This window comes from Globicephala melas, chromosome 4 (genome assembly GCF_963455315.2).
Source record: "Globicephala melas chromosome 4, mGloMel1.2, whole genome shotgun sequence".
NCBI classification, from domain to species: Eukaryota; Metazoa; Chordata; class Mammalia; order Artiodactyla; family Delphinidae; genus Globicephala; species Globicephala melas.
Window position 1 is genome coordinate 131,593,785 of NC_083317.1, and position 23,026 is coordinate 131,616,810.

The 23,026-nt window shown below is 37.4% G+C and overlaps 1 protein-coding gene and 1 non-coding gene across 3 annotated transcripts in view; one reads left to right on the forward strand and one right to left on the reverse strand.

Moving 5' to 3' along the window:
* Positions 1-23,026, reverse strand: part of TMEM108 (transmembrane protein 108) — a 371,980-nt gene that overhangs the window by 268,887 nt on the left and 80,067 nt on the right. The window lies entirely within an intron of this gene.
* LOC115862145 (U6 spliceosomal RNA) lies at positions 10,334-10,440 on the forward strand. Its single transcript, XR_004043013.1, has one exon. It is a non-coding gene; the product is annotated as a U6 spliceosomal RNA (small nuclear RNA).

Genomic DNA, 23,026 nt, shown 5'->3' on the forward strand with positions numbered 1-23,026 from the left:
CACATACCTCTAACACCCACCAGGTACCTAGTTATACAGGCCACCCATTCACATCTGCGGTTACAATTTCCTTTCAGATTTCAAACAACCCTCCTTCCACCACTTACAATAACTCACAAGCTGCAACCTTTCCAACACCCACTTTCACAAGAAAACTTAAAAATAAAAACAAGTGATTTTGTATTTCCCAGTCATTTTGTTCCTGGGGGTACCTACGACCACCAATTTTTCCTTCTTATCACCATTCTTCCTGTAACCCAGGTCCTTGTTCACTATAGCCTTCAACAGCAGACGCCAGAATTTTTGTTTTTTGGTTTGTTCCCCCTGTCCACCCCTCAGTGGAAAAAGAGCTGTTTTCTTTAGGAAAGGAAAAAAACCCTGCATTGCTATTAATGTGGACAAAGTATATAGACTCACTGCAGACACACCCTCAAAGCCCTCAGAGCTTGTTCTTATTTTCCAACAGAGTGGATCTGTCAATACAGACCTGCCAACTCTCTCCCACCAGAACTAAAGGATGACTTAAATCTCCTCCTTTATGGTGAAGCACTGCGGATAACGCAAGGAGGGCAGGGCAGCGAAGGCAATTTTCATTCCATTTACTGATGGCAGTCAAGGGCATGGCTGGAACTTAGTATGAGTCAATGGCAACCAAAGAGACAGATTTTCTTAGACTTAATGTGAGGCATGGAGGAAAAGCCAGTTTGTGTGTGGATGAGTAATGTGTATGTGCACGAGTTCACTAGACTTAGGGGTATATATGTATTCCTTGCCCTGTTCCTAAACTGCTTTAGGGCAACTTCAAGGATGCATATTATATACTATACTACACTACAAATACATGCAAAATAATAAAAATGAAGCAAGGAGCATGTGTGTGTGTATATATAATCACATATACATAAATACACACATATGTTTATGTAAGTCATAATTCAAACCCTAATTAAAGAGCGTCTTTGTAATCTTGGCTACATAAAAATGAGGAAAGAGGTCAAAATGGAACCCAGGAGAAACAGAGACGTAGGTAAAGGAAAATCAGGCACTGAAGCCATAATCCTGGGTTCAAACACCAGTTCAGCAATTTACTTCTGGGCAAGTAATTTCAACTTCTTCAGTTTCAATTCCTCATAGATAAAAGTGAGAATGCTCCCCACCTAGAGTGTTATTTTCAAGATTAAATGACAATGTTCCTAAGGTCATGGGGGATCACAACTTCCGTGCCAAATCTCTGGTTTTATACTGTGTTCAGAAATTCAGATGGTTGGGTGTCCCAGAGTTCTCAGCTGTCTGGGACACTCTGGGTCTGAAGGACAGGATATGAGCACACACCCATGACCCCAGACCCAAGGGACAGTGCAGCAGAGCCAAGCTGGCCTCAAAGGAGTGAGAAAATTGAGAAACCCTGGGGGGACTGTAGCCTGATTTCCAATTGCTCCAGGTTGGGAGAATCTTTAAGACAGCAGTTCCCAAAATGGGACCAGCAGTATCCGCAACACCGGGAAACTTGTTAGAAATGCAAATTATCAGGCCTTATTTCATACTTACTGAATCAGAAAGTCTGCGTTTCTGGGTTGGTAACTCAAGTTTAAAAACCACAGCCTTAGGAGATAGAGTTTTGCATCAGTAAGTTAAGGAGTTTGTATCTGTTTCAAGTCAGGGTTTTGAAAAGAATAAAAGAAGAAGAATCTCAGCATCCTTCTGGCACTGTTCTACAATTTAGCAATGAATTCACACCACCCTCTGGCTATTCTGGCCACCCAGCAACACTTGCCACCCTCCTCAGACCACTAGAGGTATGGTCAAATCCTGATCCAAACAAAAATGTCACAAACATGCCGATCAAATGGCATTGGAGGATTTGTGGACCGAAAGCAATGGAGGGTGTAATCCTCTTAGAATGAAAGGAGTCTAGAAAAAGAAAAAAATAACCTATTGGAGTGTGTAAATAGGGTCCACAGTGGAAGGACTGATGTGAAAATACTTCCTTTCATACACCCAGCACCAACTATTTACTTCTGCTTGTCATCCTGTCTGCCAGTGTCTGAAGTTGGGGTTACATGCTCAGACAGGGCAAGCTACTGTACCTGGTGACCTACCTCCCTCCCCTCCCCTCCCCACACTCCGATAAACTCCAGAATCACCAGAGTTTGAGTTTATGTAGCTCTTAAAACATCTAGGCCACTTGATTTTCTTCATTTTCATTTATCTGCTTGCTTACCTGGTTGCATTTTCACCAGTCTTCTGAGAGATGGATGGGGGAAAAAGGAGAAAGAGAAAAAAGTGGGCAAAACAGCCTTGGTGAAAACGATTTACAATTACAATGGAAGCTAAAATACACAGTTTGTGATTAATTAATGGATTTCATTACCCTGTAGGGTTCTGTAAGGGGTGTCTCCACTTACCAATCCTGAAAAGAAAATCTGTAATAGCTACAAACTGCAATTTCCAAGCATCCTATTACATACCAATGTTGCACCAAAACTAAGATCAGTCTAAATTAGTAGGCAGGGGGCCGCATCTCCTGTAAGGTGTTAAGATGATGGTATAAATCACAATTATCAATTAAAATTGCAATTATTAAACAGAATAGAAATCACACTGAACAATACCTATGGCACGGACTCATTTACTGACTTATGTATTGTTAATGCATGAATGGCAGGCAGCATTTCTAATTTTTCCCACCATAACCTCTATGGTGGGAAATCAAACCTTTTAGAAATTAAGTAATTCTTATAATTACAAAGGAATACTCATGTTACACAGAAAACTAAGCAAACGGATATACATTGTGTCTAATAACAATACAAACTTTTCCAAGGAACATTTTTGGTTATGGTACTTGTCCTATTCCCTTTAGAAATAGTCATTATCACTCTGAACTCTCCCAGTTTTGATGGAGATATCACATAAAAGGAATCCTAAGTCATGGAACATTGTAATTAGGATGAACCTTAGGAATCATCTAATCCAACCCTTCCTCATTTTACGGGCAGAGATACTGAGACCCAGGGGATTCGATATTTGCCCAAGATCACACAGCTTGTCAGTGGCACAGTGAGAACTCGCACTTTCCTCTTCAGACTCTCTAATATACTGTACTTTCCACTGCCCCCAAGCTTCAGGCAGAACTAACCGAGGATGTGACTGCACCAGAAGGCCAGAGAACAGAGGCTCCAGATCAGAGTTTCTACTACACACTTTTCCCTGTTCCTATGTTTGGCTGAAATCTAATCACATGCTCACACCACGTACATTTTCTTCTGGTGGTGACCCATGGGTCTGCCTCTATCACACTCTTAGGACAAGACATCTTTCAGGGGCTCATGCTAGCCTTGCAGGAATGCTGGAAGTAGGAAGCTCTCCACTAATTAGAAAAATAAAAATAAAATATGATTCCTAGGACTCAAAGAGTGAGATACAGATTTTCAGACTCAGAAAAAGATGAGACGGAAGTATTTAGAAGATGTTTAACTCCTCAGCGACTGCTTTCCAGGCCCAAATGGCAAGGAAGTCAGTTAATTTGTAAATATTCCATACATAAGAGACTCTCCAATATTCTATTTTTCTAAGCGCTCTTCTGTTCGAAACACTTCAGTGTCTCCCTCATGTTTACAGAATAAACACTAAGGTTCTTAGATTGCAGGGCAGGTTTCTTACAATCTGTTCAACACTATTTAAATAAGATTAATTACTTACTCTTTTAAAACCTATGCTGTATTAGTTACCTATTACTGTGAAACAAGTTAGCCCCAAACCTGGTAGCTTAAAACGACAATAAATACCTCACAACGGTTTCTGTGGGTCAGGAATCTGACAGCAGTTTAACCGGCTGATTCTAGTTCAGGGTCTCCCACAGGGATGCAGTCATCTGAAGACCTGACTGGGACTGGAAGACCTGCTGCCAAGATGGCTTTCCTATGGCCTTGCCACGTGAGCCTCCCCAGAGGGACGCTGGTCTCTTAGGGCATGGTAGCTATTTCCCTTCAGAGCGAGAGACTCAGGAAAGCCAGCTGCAAGCTACAAGGTCTGTTTTGACCTAGCCTCAGAATCACACATCATCATTTGTAATATCCTATTGGTTTCACAGGCCAGCCCAATCCAGTTCGGTGGGGGACTATACAAAGGTGTCAATACCCATAGGTGGGTATCATAAGAGGCTATTGAAGGCTAGCTACTGTACACACCATATTAGCCACCTTACTACCTTTGCTTACCCAGTTCTCGCCACATGGTTTGCCCCTCACCCCCCCATTCCCACTCATCTTAATGTGATTAGTAAAAAAGCACATATCTGGAGTTAGATCAAGGGTTCAATCTCAGTCAAAGATGGAATCTGATTTCGAGCAAGTTTCTCAGCCTTACCTCCTATATCTGTAACACAAATACTACAATCCCTACCGCAAAAAGTAACTGTGATTACTAAATGAAATTCAGTATAGAAAAATACTTCGCAGATTGCAAGCATGTAAAATTATTTCTCAGCCACCACTTTTCTTCTAGGCCTGCCTATATGCCACTGTTTCTTAAACCTTCACCTCTCAATTGAAAGTCCCAGCCTCCTCTAGGTTCTGACAGTACCATGTGTATTCCTACACAGTCTTCTCACATTGTGCATTTATTATAAGTATTTATTTAAATGAAACTCACCCCTACTAGGTTATAAATTCCTTGAGGTTAGAATCTCTCATACCACTGTCTACAGAATAGTCAATATATGTTTGATTAACCAAACTGGCATGATTTTATCCTTTAACCACCATCCAAAGAGACAGGGAGGCCTTTCTGTACACACTGTCCATGGGATACACATGATATAACAGAGAGAAAGGTTAATTTTAGTGAAAGACGTCCAGAGCATCTTGAAGCCTATGATAGAAAAAATAATTTGGCACTTTGGAACATTTCTTAGATATCAAAAGCTGAGCTCCTAGGATAAGTGATGATTTTTGAGGAACACATGCCTAGCCAGTTTATCCCCCCACTGACAGAGGAGAGTCAAGGGAGATTTGGGGTAAGAGTGTTATAGGCAGAATTCTAAAGATGTACCGACATTTCCTGTTCCTGGCTACTAATCCAGCCATTAATCTAGGTATTGCTCTGAAGGGACTTCACAAATGGATTAAGGTTACTCATCAGCTGACCTTAAGACAGGGATACTACCGAGGTGGGTCCAGTGTAATCACCTGAGTCAGAAGAGTCAGAGAGATGCATGGAAAAAGGAAGGCAGAAAAGATGAGACAGAAGGGGAGGTCAGAGAGATTCAAAATCTGAGAAGGACTCAACCCACCATTGCTGGCTTTGAAGATGAAAGAAGGGAGCCACGAGCCAAGGAAAGTGGGTGGCCACAAGAAGCTGAGAACAACCCCCAGTTGACATTCAGCAAGGAAATGGGGATTCCAGTCCTACAAAGGCAAGAAACTGGATTCTTCTAACAACCTGGTAAGCCTGAAGTGAACCTTGATTTTGGCCTCGTGAAACCCAAGTCTGAGAAGTCAGCCAAGTCACCCTAGACTTCTAACCTACAGAACTGTGAGATAATAAATGTGTGGTGTTTTGAGCTGTTAAATGTCCAGTGATTTGTTATGGCAGCAATAGAAAACTAATGCAAAGAATAAGAGTTAAATACCGTTATGGGTTTCTGAGAAGGAAATAGAGCCTTTCTCTCGCCATCTGCACTCTGAGCCAAGCCCATGTAGATGGCGGACGGAGCAAAAGAAACCCCAGGTGAGTTCAGAAGCTGAGAGAAACTCAGCACCCAGCAGGGTCTGGAGGGATGGAAGAGCCATGGCAGCACAGGGGGAGCATGGACATGCATGGGGGCCACTGTACAGGTCTGCACTCTCCAGTGAGGTGATGGAGAAACAAGAATTTCCCTCAAAGTATCAGAGATGAAGCAGGTGCGCCAGGCTCCAAGGAACCAGAGGTATCGGCAGGGTCTGGGGCCAGGAGGCAGAACGAAAACTTTCAGCTGTGCACTCAGCAGAGCTAACACCATTGGAAACCCTATATCTGAATGCAAGTGTCACAGATCTCAGAATAACACCTAATCCCCAGAACCTCACCCTAAGGGAGAAGTAAAGTAAGAGGCAAAAGGAAAGAATCCCAAATCAACTAAATATCTACTCAAACTAGAGATTGAGGGGAAGTGTCTGGAAGTCTCTGAATTTACCATTAAATTGGCAAAATTTCATTTCCTGCCAATGGAGAAAATGGAGGCTCAAGAGGTGAGAAAATTCAGTTATAAACAAATAAAGTTCTATTTTGCATACCAAATCTGTGACTGATTATAACTGCCAGAGATAGATACCATTTATCAAGCAGTTATTATCTTCCAAGAGCCATATTTTACATTCATTCTATAATTTAATATCCATAATAACCCGCTGAGTCTTGCATTGTCATTATCTCTATTTTACAGGTAGAGAAATCAAGACTAAGAGATGTTAAGAAAATAGTCCAGAATGTTACAGCTGGTAAATGGTAGATTCCAGATTCAAATATCTACCCACCTAGTATTTCCTCTTTGAATTCCTTGCAGTGAGGGATTAGAAGGGATGCTACTATTTATGAAAGCATTTTTATAAATCCTTCTGTGATTATACTATTTATAGGATCACTTTTATGAATTCTTTGGTATCACAAAAATAGCAATAGCAACCATTAACTTATCTTGAAGGCACAGAATGTGCCAAGCAGCTCTAAGTGGCTTTTATGGATCATTTAAAAGTTATGACTTTCTCCATTTTATAGGTGAGAAAAGGGAGGCCCTGACTTGTCCGAGGGTGCAGAGTATGAGGCAGGGCCAAGATCTGAACCCAGGCACTCTGACTCCAGTCTTTGTGTTCTCACCCACGGGCTGCACAGGATCCCCACCTTGAGCCACCCTTAGAACTTAGACATCAAAAAGAAATGCTGCATTGGCCCAGAACAGAGATTCTGACAGCAGCATGGAGGGGTGGTTATGGAAGAATATTGTTGTCCCTGAAGTGATCTCGCTTTTTTAACCCAGTTTCATTGCTTTGATGTTTAAGATACACCATCAATTCAATAACAGCTACTGAGGTTATAAACAAACACATTTATTATAAGTCCTATTCAAATTTCAGAAACATTAAACATATCTTAATAATGAGGATATGTAATTATATTTTTCAACTTGCCCCACCTTCCTGAAAAAGCAAAATCAAATTCACTTATCCAATACTTTCTAAAAGTCAAGACCATGGAATCAGAGATAAATGACATGTCCCTGGTCTCACTGGGCTCACAGTTGAATATAGGGATACTTTAACCTATAGCATGGGGCACTAAGTGAGAAAACAGGGGGAACAACTATCTGGAAGGGGAGGGTCTATGAAGAAAAGGTTTCTGGAAGAAGTCATGATACCAAAATTCAATTTGTAAGGATCTGAGAGCAAATAACAGGCCAAAAATAAAGAAGGGAGAGGCTATGACTAACTTAAGGAGCTGTAAACACAGTGAAAAACTGTCAGTGAAAAACTTCTTTCACTGACTTCTACTGAACTCATTCCTGAATTAACACTCTCCATCCTCTCTGAAAGGCATACTGACACTCAAGCCCAATACTGATGGTTTCTCTCCAGTAGACCAGGGCACTTGATGCCTCCCCCCAGTTGAGGGATATGCTCGCTAAGGGTCATTTATATTGGTTCCCAGCATGTATATGTCAGTTATGCTTGGCCTTAGAATCTAATTAATTTAATTAAACATTGTGTAATTTAATTAAATATTATATAAGCCAATGAAATATGAGTGTGAACCAAAAGAGTTATTGTTTCTAAGAAAACTAGGTTGAATCCTTTGGAAAGACTCAAAAAAACTAGCTGCCATAAAATTACTGTCAAATTACAAGTGAGTGAGATAGCCATAAAAGACTGGAAGATACATCATAACAACCTACCAGATTCTGCTCTTTTATTCATTCTACTTGAAAGAAACTCAAACTGGAACTCATAAGTGACATATTATGGGTGTGGTTACACAAGAAAACTGATGAGGTACTTTGATGAGTGGAGCCACATTCAAGGGAAAGGCTTTGGCCCTACATCAAAAGACTGATGAACAAATGTGAACATATGTTTTAAGTTATAATAAACATTTTTACTATATCACTTTTATGTCTCCCTATTTTAACCAATATTTTTTATTAAAAAATCATGTCTCAGATCAGAATGCTTCCACCATAATTTAAGAGGACTGAAGGCAAGACTGTAAGTGGGCAAGTATCTACAGATGAGGCTAGAGAGGTTGTGGCAGTGCAACCACAAGCTCTGCACACATGCTGGAATATGCAGGTTCACATACAGACTATAGAGAAGCCATTGATGTGATAAGATTCCTGGTTGAGAAAGATCATGTAAACATGGAGAATGCTTTGGAGTCAAGACTAGAGGCTGTTGAATTGAACCTGTGAAGAAATGATGAGGCTTTAACTAAGGCTGGGATAGTGAGAGGAACATAATTTGTAGTCAGTGCATAAAGTAAACAGTACCTGGTGAGCTGGTAAGACAATGGTGAAGTGGTATGGCAATGGGAGCTCTCATTGGACTCTTATGGACAACATCTGGCATATGTTTCAAAAATCCTTAAAACTATAGGTAACTTTGACCGAGACATTCCATTTTTAGGTCCTATCCACATAAAATAATTAGCAAATGTCACACCAATTTTTACATATAAGATTGTTTTCATTCCCCCATTACATATAAGAGCAAAAACTGGGGGCCAACTTAGAATGTCCAAAAATAGGGCACAGATAAATTATGGTTCATCTAAATAGTGAATATTTCACATACATGTGACAATGAGGAAATATTTTTAATTAAGGTAATAAAAACACTATGATTTCAATTTTACAAATCAAAAGTTATATACACAACTACATATGAAATCTAGATATAGGTATAAACACACACAAAACAAAGCTTTTAAGGCTATTCACAGTGATTATGGTTATAAATAACAACAGTGATCTCTATGAAGTGGTGTCATAGGGTTTTTGTTTTCTTTACTGAGCTCAAGTGTACTTTCTAGATTTCTTCCACCTCACATATTACTGCTAGAATCAGAAAAGTATTAGAAAAAATTACTTCCTGGTTTCATATTTGGTGGACTAGATAGGGGAATCTAAGTTAATGCATATTTATAGTTTTAAAGAGGACTCCTTTGGGGTACTGAACAAATCCAAACCCTTCACCATTTTATTGATTACATCACATATCCCCACTGGTAAGTGTCTAGGCTGAATTTCTCATTTTTTCAATCCAAACTCACAAAGCAGGCCTGCTCTGTCCTTGATTTACTTTGCCTTTCTCAGACTGAATCAAATTAAAACCAGAAGGTTGAGGTAAAAAACCTAAAGCAAATATTCTTACACTGGGAATCCACGGCTAGCTCTTTATAAAGTCATGGATGAGTTAATCATAGCATCCGCACAGAGTAATGGATATGGTGAGGCTTACTCCCTTTACTAATAGATCTAGTCATAAAAAAGTAACAGTAAACCATGTCTGTGTCTCTGGATAATTACTAAATGATGTCAAACTATAAATAAATTCTACATAGAAGTCAAACATTCATATAGTAGTAAAACAATAAAATAGGTAATAATAAATATAATATATATTAATAAAACGATATAATAAGTAATTTTAAAGCAATCTTCTCAGTGCCATCTATACGCATACGTGATTACTAGATAAACAGAAAGGCAAGGTGACAAAAACTGGACATGAAAGGATATTTCCATTTTACAATAAACTTATAAAGTAGCTGATAATTTACAAAGCAGCCTCACATACATTTCATACATAAATTTAGCTCCTATGATGAAGACATCATCATACCATTTTATAGGTGAAAAAACAGACTCAAAAGGGAGTTAATTAGTAACAAGATCACATATGAAAGAATAAATCTCACTGGAAAAGTAAACATATAGTAAAGGTAATAATTAATTACTTATAAAGCTAGTGTAAAGGTTAAAAGACAAAAGTAGTAAATGTAACTATGTTTACAATAATTAGTTATGGGATACACAAAATAAACAGATGTAAAAATATGACATCAAAAACATAAAACATGTAGGGGGACAGTAAGTAAAAATGTTGATTTTAAAGTGGGAACACACTTAAGTTGTTATCAACTTAAAACAGAGTGTAAGTTATTATATGTAAGCCTCACAGTAACCACAAAGCAAAAACCTACAGTAAATACAAAAAAGACAAAGAGAAATAAATATAAATGTAACCACTAAAGAAAGTCAAACAACAAATGAAAAGAGCAAGAAAAGACAAAAGGAACAGATGTGGTCACTTCAGCAGTACATATACTAAAATTGGAACAATACAGAGAAGATTAGCATGGTCCCTGCACAAGGATGACATGCAAATTCGTGAAGTGTTCAATATTTTTAACAAAGAGAAGGTTTAAAGAACAGAGATGAACAATACAATAACTGGAATGAAAAATACACTAGAAGGAATCAATAGCAAAATAACTAAGGCAGAAGAATGAATAAGTGAGCTGGAAGACAGAATGGTGAAAATCACTGCCACAGAACAGAAAAAAAGAATGAAAAGAAATGAAGACAGCCTCAGAGACCTCTGGGACAAAATTAAACACACGAACATTCGCATTATAGGGGTCCCAGAAGGAGAAGAGAGAGCGAAAGGGACTGAGAAAATATTTGAAGAGATTATAGCCAAAAACTTCCCTAACATGAGAAAGAAAACACTCAATCAAGTCCAGGAAGCACAGAGAGTCCCATAAAAGATAAACCCAAGGAGGAACATGCTGAGACATATAATAATAAAACTGATAAAAATTAAAAATAAAAATTTTATTAAAAAATAAAAATTAAAAAAAAAAATAACAGCAACAAGGGAAAAGCAACAAATAACATACAAGAGAACCCACATAAGGTTATCAGCTGATTTTTCAGCAAAAACTCTGCAGGCCAAAAGGGAGTGGCATGACATATTTAAAGTGATGAAAGGGAAAAAGCTACAACCAAGAATACTCTACCCAGCAAGACTCTCGTTCAAATTCAAAGGAGAAATCAGAAGTTTTACAGACAAGCAAAAGCTAAGAGAATGCAGCAACATCAAACCAGAATTACAACAAACCCTGAAGGAACTTCTCTAGGTAGAAAAGAAAAGGCCACAAATAGAATCAAGAAAATTACAAATGGGGAAGCTCACCGGTAAAGGAAAAGATAAAGGTAGGAAATCATACACAAAGAAATTTGTTATCAAACCCAGCAATCATGAGGAGAGTACAAATACAGGATATTGGAAAGGCATTTGAAATTAAAAGACCAGCAACTTAAAACAATCTTGTTTATATATAGACTGCTATATCAAAGCCTCATGGGAACCACAAACCAAAAACCTACAATAGATACACACACAAAAAAGAAAAAGCAATCCAAACACTTCACTAAAGATAGACATCAAATCACAGAAGAAGAGAACAAAAGAGGAAGAAAAAAGACCTTCAAAAATAAATCCAAAGCAATTAAGAAAATGGCAATAGGAACATACATGTCAATAATGACCTTAGGGGCGTCCCTGGTGGCGCAGTGGTTGAGAGTCTGCCTGCCGATGCAGGGGACACAGGTTCGTGCCCCGGTCCAGGAAGATCCCACATACCATGGAGCAGCTAGGCCCGTGAGCCATGGCCGCTGAGCCTGCGTGTCCGGAGCCTGTGCTCCGCAACGGGAGAGGCCACAACAGTGAGGGGCCCGCATACTGAAAAAAATAAAAAAAATAAAAAAATAAAAAAATAAAAATAAAAATAATGACCTTAAATGTAAACGGATTAAATGCTCCAACCAAAACAGACATGGACTGGCTGAATGGATACAAAAACACGAGCTGTATATATGCTCTCTATGAGAGACCGACTTCAGATCTAGGGACACATACAGACTGACAGTGAAGGAATGGAAAAAGCTATTCCATGCAAACTGAAATTGAAAGATAGCCAGAGTAGCAATAATCACATCAGACAAAATAGACTCTAAAATAAAGAATGTTACAAGAGACAAAGAAGGACACTACATAATGATCAAGGGATCAATCCAAGAAGAAGATGTAACAATTATAAATATATATGCACGTAACATAGGAGCACCTCAATATATAAGGCAAATGCTAACAGCCATAAAAGGAGAAACTGGCAGTAACACAATAATAGTGGGGGACTTTAATACTCCACTCTCATCAATGGACAGATCATCCAGACAGAAAATCAATAAGGAAACACAGGCCTGAAATGACACATTAGACCAGATGGACTTAATTGATATTTACAGAACATTCCATTGGAAAGCAGCCGAATACACTTCCTTCACAAGTGCACGTGGAACATTCTCCAGGAGAGATCACATCTTGGGCCACAAATCAAGTCTTGGTAAATTTAAGAAAATTGAAATCATACCAAGCATCTTTTCTGACCACAACGCTATGGGATTAGAAATCAATTACAGGGGGAAAAAACCACAAACACATGGAGGCTAAACAATATGTTACTAAACAACCAACAGATTATTGAAGAAATTAAAGAGGAAATTTAAAAAATACCTAGAGACAAATGACAATGAAAATACGATGGTCCAAAACCTTCAGGACTCAGTAAAAGCAGGTCTAAAAGAGAAGTTTATAGCAATAAATCTTACCTCAGGAAACAAGAAAAATCTCAAATAAACAACCTGACCTTACACCTAAACCAACTAGAGAAAGAGAAAAAAACAAAAGCCAAAGTTAGTAAAAGGAAAAAATCATAAAGATCAGAGCAGAAATAAATGAAACAGAGACGAAGAAAACAATAGCAAAGATCAATGAAACTAAAAGCTGGTTCTTTGAGAAGATGAACAAAACTGATAAACCTTTAGCCAGACTCATCAAGAAAAAGAGAGGACTCAAATCAATTAAAGAAGAAATGAAAAAGGAGAAGTTACAATTGACACTGCAGAAATACAAAGGATCATAAGAGACTACCACAAGAAACTCTATGCCAATTAAAGAAGAAATGAAAAAGAAGTTACAACTGACATTGCAGAAATACAAAGGATCATAAGAAACTACCACAGGCAACTCTATGCCAATAAAATGGACAACCTAGAAGAAATGGACAAATTCTTAGAAAGATACAACCTTCTAAGACTGAATCAAGAATAAATAAAGAATATGAACAGACCAAACACAAGTACTAAAATTGAAACAGTGATTTTAAAACTTCCAACAAACAAAAGTACAGGACCAGATGGCTTCACAGGTGAATATTATATTGAACATTTGAAAAAGAGTTAACACCTACCCTTTTTTAACTTTTCCATAGAATTGCAGAGCAAGGAACACTCCCAAACTCATTCTATGATGCCACCACCACCCTGATACCAAAACCAGACAAAAATACCACAAAAAAAGAAAATTACAGGCCAATATCACTATAAACATAGATACAAAGATACTCAACAAAATACTAGCAAATCGAATCCAACAATACATTAAAAGGATCATACACCATGATCAAGTAGGATTTATCTCAGGGATGCAAGGAATCTTCAATATCCGTAAATCAATCAGTGTGATACACCACATTAACTACTAACTGAAGAATAAAAACCATATTATCAACTCAATAGATGCAGAAAAAGCTGTTGACAAAATTCAACACCCATTTATGATAAAAACTCTCCAAAAAGTGGGCATAGAGGGAACCTACCTCAATATAATAAAGGTCATATATGACAAACCCACAGCAAACATTATCCTTAATGGTGAAAAACTGAAAGCATTTCCTCTAAGATCAGGGGTTGCCCACTCTCACCACTCTTATTCAACATAGTTTTGGAAGCTTTAGCCACAGCAATCAGAGAAGAAAAAGAAATAAAAGGAATCCAAATCAGAAAAGAAGAATTAAAACTGTCACTGTTTGCAGATGACATGATACTGTACATAGAGAATCCTAAAGAGGCTACCAGAAAACTACTAGAGCTCATCAATGAATTCAGTAAAGTTTCAGAATACAAAATTAATAGACAGAAATCTCTTGCATTTCCATACACTAACAACAAAAGATCAGAAAGCGAAATTAAGGAAACACTCCCATTTACCATTGCATCCAAAAGAATAAAGTACCTAGGTATAAACCTACGTAAGAAGACAAAAGGCCTCTATTCTGAAAACTATCAGACGCTGATGAAAGAAATTGTAGATGACACAAACAGATGAAAGGATATACCATGTTTTTGGATGGGAAGAATCCATATTGTCTAAATGCCTATACTACCCAAAGCAATCTACAGATCCAATGCAATCCCCATCAAATTACCAATGGCATTTTTCACAGAACTAGAACAAAAAATTTTTATATTTATATGGAAACACAAAAGACCCCAAATAGCCAAAGCAATCTTGAGAAAGAAAAATGGAGCTGGAGGAATCAGACTCCCTGACTTTAGACTATACTACAAAGCTAGTCATTAAAATAGTATTGTACTGGAACAAAAAGAGAAATATAGATCAATGGAATAAGACAGAAAGTTCAGAAATAAACTCACACACCTATGATCAATTAATCTATGACAAGGGAGGCAAGAATATACAGTGGAGAAAAGACAGTCTCTTCAATAAGTGGTGCTGGGAAAACTGGAGAGCTACATGTAAAAACATGAGATTAGAACACTCTCTAACACCATACACAAAAATAAACTCGAAATGGATCAAAGATCTAAACATAAGGCCAGACACAATAAAACTCTTAGAGGAAAACATAGGCTGAACATTCTTTAACATAAATCACAGTAAAATCTTTTTTGATCCACCTCTTAGAATAATGAAAATAAAAACTAAAATAGAACAAATAGAACCTAATGAAATTTAAAAGCTTCTGCACTAAAAAGGAAAACCGTCAAGAAAATGAAAAGACAACTCACAGAATGAGAGAAGATATTTGCAAATGAAGTGACGGACATGAGATTAATCTCCAAAATACACAAACAGCTCATGCAGCTCTATGTCAGAAAAATAAACAACCCAATCAAAAAACGGCAGAATATTTAAATATACATTTCTCCAAAGAAGACAGATGGCCAAAAAGCAAATGAAAAAATGCTCAACAGCACTAATTGTCAAAGAAATGCAAATCAAACCTACAATGAGGTACCACCTCACATCAGTCAAAATAGTCATCATCAAAAAGTCTACGAACAATAAATACTGGAGAGGGTGTGGAGAAAAGGGAACCCTCCTACACTGTTGGTGGGACTGTATATTGGCACAACCACTATGGAGAACAGTATGGAGGTTCCTTAAAAAACTAAAAATAGAACTACCATATGATCCAGCAATCCCATTGCTGGCTATATCTTTGGAGAAAACAGTAATCTGAAAGGATATATGCACCCTAATGTTCACTGAAGCACTATTTACAATAGCTGAGGCACAGAAACAACCTAAATGTCCATTGACAGAGGAATGGATAAAGAAGAAGTGGTACATATATACAATGGAATATTACTCAGCCACAAAAAAGAATGAAATAATGCCATTTGTAGCAACATGGGTGAACCTAGAAATTATCATACTAAGTGAAGTAAGTCAGACAGAGAAAGACAAATATCATATGACATCACTCATATGTGGCGTCTAATTTTAAAAAAAGATAGAAGTGAACTTATTTACAAAACAGAAACAGACTTACAGATATCAAAAACAAACTTATGGTCACCAAAGGGGAAACGCTGGGGCAATGGATAAATCAGGAGCTTGGATGAACAAACACACACTACTATATATATGATAGATAACCAACAAGGGCCTACTGTATAGCACAGGGAACTCTATTCAATATTCTGCAGTAAGCTGTACGAGAAAAGAACCAAAAAAAGAATGAATATATGTATATGTACAACTGAATCACTTTGCTGTACAGGTGCAACTAACACAACATTGTAAATCAACTATACTCCAATAAAATTAAAATATTAAAAAAAGGAACAGAGCGGAACTACAAAAACAGCAAAAGAATTAACAAGATGGCAATAACCATGTACCTAACAATATTTTAAATGTAAACACACTGAATTCTCCAATCAAAAGACAGAGTGGCTGAATGTATAAAAACACAAGACACATCTATATGCTGCCTACAAGAGAGACAAATCAGATAGAAAGACACAAGCTGAGGGGATTGTAAAAGGTATTCCATGCAAATGGAAACAAAAGGAAAGCTGTAGCAAAACTTATACCAGACAAAATAGACTTTTTTTTAAAAAAAAAGACTGTAACAAGAGACAAAGAAGGACATAACATAATTATAAAGGGCTCAACCCAAGAACACATAACAACTGTAAAAATATATGCACCCAATATAGGAGAACCTAAATAGATCGAGCAAATATAAACAAACATAAAGGGAGAAATTGACAGCAACACAATAATAGGAGGTGACTTCAACACCTCACTTACATCAGTGGACAGATCACCTAGTCAAAAAGCCAATAAGGAAATACTGGCCTTAAATGACACTTTAGACCAAGCAGCCATAATAGATATAAGTAGAACATTCCATCCAAAAGCAGAATACACATTCTTTTCAAGTGCACATGGAACATTCTCCAGGATAGATCACATGCTAGGTCATAAAACAAGTCTCAATAAATTTAAGAAGATTTAAATCATATCATACATCTTTTCTGACCACAACAGTATGAGACTAGAAATCAATTACAACCAAAAAACTGCAAAAATCACAAACATTTGGAGGCTAAACAATATGCTATTAAACAAGCAATGGGTCACTGAAGCAATCAAAGAAGAGGGACTTCCCTGGCAGTCCAGTGGTTAAGATTTCGCCTTCTAATGCAGGGGGTGCAGGTTCAATCCCTGGTCGGGGAGCTAAGATCCCACATGCCTCAGGACCAAAAAACCAAAACATAAAGCAGAAGCAATATTGTAACAAATCCAATAAAGACTTTAAAAACGGTCCACATCAAAAAAAAAATCTAAAAAAGAATAGAAGAAATCAAAAGATACCTGGAGACAAATGAAAATGGACACACAACAATCCAAAATCTATGGGATGTGGCAAAAATAGTTCTAAGAGGGAAGTCTATAGTAATAAATGCCTACCTCAAGAAACAAGTTTCAAATAAACAACCTAATTTTACACCCCAAGGATCCAGAAAAAGAACCAATGAAGCCAAAAGTTAGTAGAAGAAATAACAAAGATAAGAGCAGAAATAGATGAAATAGAGACTTTAAAAAACAAGAGAAAAGAGCAATTAAACTAAGAGCTGGTTCACTGAAAAGATAAGCAAAATTGACAAACCCTTAGCTAGACTCACCAAGAGAAAAAGAGAGGACTCAAACAAATCAAAAATGAAAGGAGAGATGTTATAACTAATACCACAGAAATACAAAGAATCATAAGAGACTACTATGAAGAATTACATGCCAACAAACTGGACAACCTAGAATATATATAAACTCCTAGAAACATATCATCTACCAAGACTGAATCATGATGAATAGGAAATCTGAACAGATCAATTACTAGCAAGACATCTGAATTGGTAATCAAAAATCTCCCAACAAACATGACTCCAGGACCAGACGGCTTCACCAGTGAATTCCACCAAAACTTTCAAAGCATTAATACCAATCTTTCTCAAACTCTCCCTCAAAATATGGGAGAACTCCTCCAAATACATATTACAAGGTCTATATTACCCTGATATCAAAACCAAACAAGGATGGCATACAAGAAAGAAAATTACAGGCCCAAATCACTGATAAACATAGGCGAAAAATCCTCAACAAAATATTAGCAAACTGAATTCAATAATGCATGAAAAGAATCATACACCATGATCAAAGGGGATTTATCAGCAATGCAAGGATGGTTCAACATCTGCAAGTCAGTCAGTGTGATTCACCATATTAACAAAATGAAGGATAAAAATAATATGATCATCTCAATAGATGCAGAAAAAGCATCTGACAAAATTCAACATCCATTTATGATAAAAAAATAAACAACTCTCAACAAAGCGGGTATAGGAGGAACATACCCAAACATAATAAAGGCTATATATGGCAAGCCCACAACTAACACCATACTCAATAGTGAAAAGCTGAAATCTTTTGCTCTAATATCAGGAACAAGACAAGGATGTCACTCCAGCCACTTTTATTCAACATACTATTGGACGTTTTAGCCACAGCAATTAGGCAAGACAAAAAATAAATAAAGGCATCCAAATTGGAAAGGAAGAAGTAAGCTTGTCTCTATTTGCAGATGCCATGATACTATACATAGAAAACCCTACAGATTCCATCAAAAAATGGTTAGAACTAATAAACAAATTCAGTAAAGGTGCAGGACAAAAAATCAGTACACAAAAATCAGCTGCATTTCTTTATAGTAATAATGGACTATCAGAAAGAGAAATTAGGAAAATAATCCCATTTACAATAGCATCAAAGAATAAAATACTAAGGAAGAAATTTAACTAAGGAGGTGAAAGATCTCTATACTAAAAACCACAAGACATTGATGAAAGAAATTGAAGACAGCACAAATAAATGGAAAGATATTCCATGCTCATGGATTGAAAGAATTAGTATTGTTAAAATGTCATACTACCAGAAGCAATATACAGGTTCAATCCAACCCCTATCAAAATTCCAATGGCATTTTTTACAGAAATAGGATAAATAATCTTAAAATGTGCATGGAAACATAAAAGACCCCAAATAGCCAAAGTAATCTTAAGAATAACAAAGCTGGAAGTATCACACTCCCTGATTTCAAACTGTATTACAAAGCTAAAGTAACTGAAACAGTATGGTATTTGCATATAAAAGGACACATAGATCAATGGAACAAAACAGAGAGCCCAGAAATTAACCCACACATATATGATAAATTAAGTTATGACAAAGGGCCGAAGAATATACAATGGGGAAAGGACAATCTCTTCAATAAAAGGTGCTGGAAAAACTGGATAACTACATGCAAAAGAATGAAACTGGACAACTATCTCATAAGATATATAAAAATTAACCCTAAAGGGATTACATACTTGAATGTAAGACATGACACCATAAAATTCCTAGAAGAAAACACAAGTGGTAAGCTCACTGACATAGGTCTTGGTGATGATTTTTTGAATCTATGTCAAATGCAAAAGAACAAAGGCAAAGATAAACAAGTGGGAGTACCTCAAACTAAAATGCTTCTGCACAGCAAAGGAAACCACCAAGAAATGAAAAGGGAACCTACAGAATGGGAGCAAATATTTGCAAATTATGTATCTGATAAGGGGTTAATATCCAAGATACATAAAGAACTCATACAACTCAATAGCAAACAAACAAAAAAAAACAAAGCTCAAACAATCCAATTAAAAATGGGCATAAGAGCTGAATAGACACTTTTTTTCCCAAAGAAGTCATACAGATGGCCAACACATACATGAAAAGATGCTCAACATCATTAATCATTACAGAAATGCAAATCAAAACCACAATGAGATATCACATTATACCTCTTAGAATGGCTATCATCAAAAAGACAAGAAATAACAAGCATTGGCAAGGATTTGTAAAAAAGGGAACCCTCATGCACCATTGGTGGGAACGTAAATTGGTACAGCCAATATGGATAACAGTATGTAGGTTCCACAAAAAATTAAAAATAGAACCACCATATGATCTAGTAATTCCACTTCTGAGTATTTATCAAAAGAAAATGAAAATACTAATTTGAAAAGATACAGCTACCCCTATGTTCATCACAGAATTAGCCAAATATGGAACCAACCTAAGTGTCCATCAATGGATGAATGGATTAAGAAACTGTGGTGTGTGTGGCTTCCCTGGTGGCACACTGGTTAAGAATCTGCCTGCCAATGCAGGGGACATGGGTTCAAGCCCTGGTCCAGGAAGATACCACATGCCGCGGAGCAACTAAGCCCGTGAGCCACAACTACCGAGCCTGCGTGCCACAACTACTGAAGCCCATGTGCCTAGAGCCTGTGCTCTGCAACAAGAGAAGCCACCACAATGAGAAGGCTACGCACCACAACAAAGAGTAGTTTCTGCTCGCCGCAACTAGAGAAAGCCCATGTGCAGCAACAAAGACCCAACCCAGCCAAAAATAAATAAATTTAAATTAATTTAAAAGTAAATAAAAAAAGATTATGTAGCTAAAAAAAAACTGTGGTGTGTATACATACAATAGAATATTATTCAGCCACAAAGAAGAATAAAATCTTGCCATCTGCGACAACATGGATGGACCTCAAGGGCATTATGCTAAGTGAAATAAGTCAGAGAAGGACAAATACCGTATGATCTCTCTTATATGTGGAATTTAAAAAACAAAAACAAGCTCATAGATACAGAGAACAGACTGGTGGTTGCAAGAGGCGGGGGGTAAGTGGTGGGAGAAATGGGTGAACTTTTTTATAAGTTTAAATAAATTGAATAAAAAAATTTTTTAAAGAAATTAGATTTTTAAAAAAATAGTTTTCACCACCAGTCTAAACCATGAGAAATCCACTTCTTTTCCTTTTCGTCTGCTCCTTAAATCTCAAGTATACTTGAAATGCATTAACCACCACAAAACATTGTTAAGCTTTTCCTTTGCATAAGACATTTAAATTGATTCTTTAACTACCAAACACCACAGATGCAGGCTATTAACCTTGAGTGATTGCTTTGGTAAACACACTGCATTCTGAAGACAGATCAAAGGCTGTATCTTGCTCCCATGATGATCCACTGTCATGGCCTCTAAGTAACTTCAATAACATTGTTTGGAATAGCCAATTTAACCAAGTTTTAGTTTTTTCCCCTCATGTATACACAATGTTCCTAACATGCAGTGGGGTTGATGGAGAAAAGAATGGGGAAGATATTTGCATTACAAATACAGACAATGGCATCTCCTCCACGAAGACACCTAGACATTTCCTCTGAGGGCCAACTGCTCAAGGTTAAGTTGAATTGTTCCCTGGTTTCTTGGTTGTCATGTTTGCAAACCTCTATTTTCTCCCCACTGGTTATTTATTCAGTGTCAGTTCACGCACGGTACTTTGCTGGGCTTACACCAAATTATTTAAATATACTTGGTCTTCTAAAATGTGAGAAATATAATCCACAGAAAACCGTAGTGACTGAATTAAATAAGAGAACAAGCAGTCACAAAACAAGCAGGCCTGCAGAATTTACACTGTTCTTTACCATCAATTGTCTCCTTTGATATACCTTAGAGGAAAGACAGTGCATACTGTCGGGTAAGGCAGAACCATCAGAATTGTGTGCTTGGTTGAGGTGAGGCCGTTCAGACATAATCCGAAGAAATAAGAAAGACTGTACTGCTCATTAGTAGAGACATCCTAAGAGACTCCCTCATCTCCCAGTTGCATTGAAAAATGCCACCCTCTGCATCCTCAAGAGTGAATATAAGTGAACACTGCTCATGTGCTCCAGGAAGATACTGTGGAAGAGGTTATGAAGACCAGGTCTTCATTCTTTGGGATAACCTCAGACAGTCCTCTTTCTTTAGCATAGCTTACAGATTCACGGGCCACGATGGCAAAAGAGAGAAAACTGCAGTTGAATGGAAAGAATATTTGCAAGAGAACAAAACAGCAGCTGGCTTTCAGCTTTGCCACAATTATTAAGTGTTCTGTGGGGAATTTTTGTTTTACATAATGAATTAAAAGTTAATACACATAAATCAGACCAGCTTTCTACTGGGGCTGAGAGGCAGGCACATGCATAGTAGATGGAACCACCTCCTGTCTCTGACTATACGCACCCACACTTCCCACAAACCTCTTCTAGTCCATTATCTGAAATGCACACCATTAATGAGTCAGGCCTTTTGAATCTGCTATTAGAACACAAATTCCTTTCTGAGAGGCAACATATCAGGCTATCAGCTATTAATAACCTCTTCATTAATCAGAAAATAAGAAGCTAGTTATCTAGAAAGGGCCTAAGGGAATGATAAGAAAAGTGGAATTATTCATTTATCAACACTTTTTTGAGGATCTACTAACAGAACACCGTAGTACCAAGTGGGGATACAGTGATGAATTCATTCACTCATTCACTCACTCACTGCCTCCTTCATTCACTTGTTCATTTGTTTAACAGATATACCAGGAATTGGGACATAAATTCTGCCCTCAGAGAGAGACTATAATCTATTAAAAGAAATATTATTTGTATCTACAAAACAGGAATAAATACCATGAATTTTTAAAATGCTATTAGTATGGAAGTTAGTAGATAAGAGAGATTATTATAGATGAGGTGATCAAATATGGCTTCATGGAGAAGGCATTTAACCTGAATGTTGAAGGATGGCTAGCATATGAATATGCCAAGTGGGAGAGATGGCTGGAGAAATGGCCTAAAAATGCTAACCTGTTGCTTAAGGGAGCCAGCCAGCATGAAGCAGCAGAACTCTGCTGGTGCCAGACGCTTGGGGGAATGGAAGCGGGGAAAGTGAATGATGAGGTGTGCAAAAAGGAGGAAATTCCAGAGGCAGGTAGCATGTCTTGCTTTACCAATGTGCCTGGGGCCAGGCTTGTGCTTATTTATGTCTCAGGCCTTCTGCTTCTGAAAGTATAATTTTGTGGATCTTGGAGATTCTCTAGCCAAAGAGCCCTAATTTTATAGAAGAGAAAACAGGAGTTTGATAAATTATCCAAGGCCACAGAGCTAGTAAGTGGCTGATTTGAGACTATGACCAAGTTACACTGAAATGAATAAATGTAGCATTTTTTCCATGTGTGCCGAGGGCTATCAAGCTAGCTAGCAGCATCTCTCATGTGTGTATGTGTACACATGAGAGTAGAGGAAGAAAGGGAGAATGATCAACTCTGAGATTAATCAGAAGAGACATGGGATATGAGAAGGTTAAGAAACACAGACCTGCATATTTCTACATCATGAAAGAAGCTCCTTTTGGA